Here is an 867-nt window from a genome sequence, read left to right as displayed (position 1 = left end):
TAAGCTAACTTTGCAAACACTGTCCTAACTAAAAGAAGGCAGAGATAAAAGGCCATTTATTGTATGATTCCACTGATATAAAATATCTGTAGAATAGGCAAATCTGTAGGGACAGAGTAAATTAGTGCTACCAGGAGTTAGGGGCAATATAATGTTGGAGAATTACTCCTTAATAGGTCTTCTTTAGGGGAAATAAAAATACTCCAGAAATCATGCAATAGTAACACAAAATTGTGAATTGCTAAATGTCACTGACTTACACATTTTCACATTGTGAAAAATAATAAATATTTTTACCACAACTTAAGGAGAAAATTTACTTTGTACCCAGATCAACATTTAAGCCCTGATCCTGCCACCCATTAACTCTGTGAGTTTGTGCAGGGGCCATGCTAATCTTCTCTGTATCGTTCCATTTTTAGTATATGTGCTGCCGAAGTGAGCACACTCTTTGATTTTGGACACATATTTCTGGGCCTTCTTTTCTCATCTGTAAAATGGAGACATCACAGTCCCTACCTTCAAGGGCTACTTTGAATTTGGAATGAGATCATTTATATACAGTGATCAGCACAGTGCCATCACAGAATAAATCCTCATCAGAAGTATTATTATTAAATGTTATTAGTGTCATTCATCATCAATCACATACTTTTCAGTCAGGCTTAATAGAGATAGAGTCATCTTAAATTTTCTGAAGATTTGTTTTTGTTTCTGTTTTGGGGCTTGATCATAGAGCCTTAGCACTGTCCCTGGGCCTCTTTGTGCTCAAGGTTAGTGTTCTACCACTTGAGCCACAACTCCACTTCCAGTTTTTAGGGTCTAATTGGAGATAAGAATCTCACAGGGACTTTTCTGACCAGCCTA

The 867-nt window shown here is 36.9% G+C and overlaps 1 pseudogene; it reads right to left on the bottom strand.

The window, feature by feature from the left end:
• Positions 1–376: 376 nt before the first annotated feature.
• Positions 377–446, bottom strand: LOC122108759 (annotated as a pseudogene).
• Positions 447–867: the final 421 nt, after the last annotated feature.

Source organism: Dipodomys spectabilis, unplaced genomic scaffold (genome assembly GCF_019054845.1).
Source record: "Dipodomys spectabilis isolate Male_0828 unplaced genomic scaffold, ASM1905484v1 ptg000065l, whole genome shotgun sequence".
Classification (NCBI taxonomy): Eukaryota; Metazoa; Chordata; class Mammalia; order Rodentia; family Heteromyidae; genus Dipodomys; species Dipodomys spectabilis.
The sequence above is the reverse complement of the archived record's forward strand: the minus strand, read 5'-3'. Positions and strand labels throughout refer to the sequence as shown.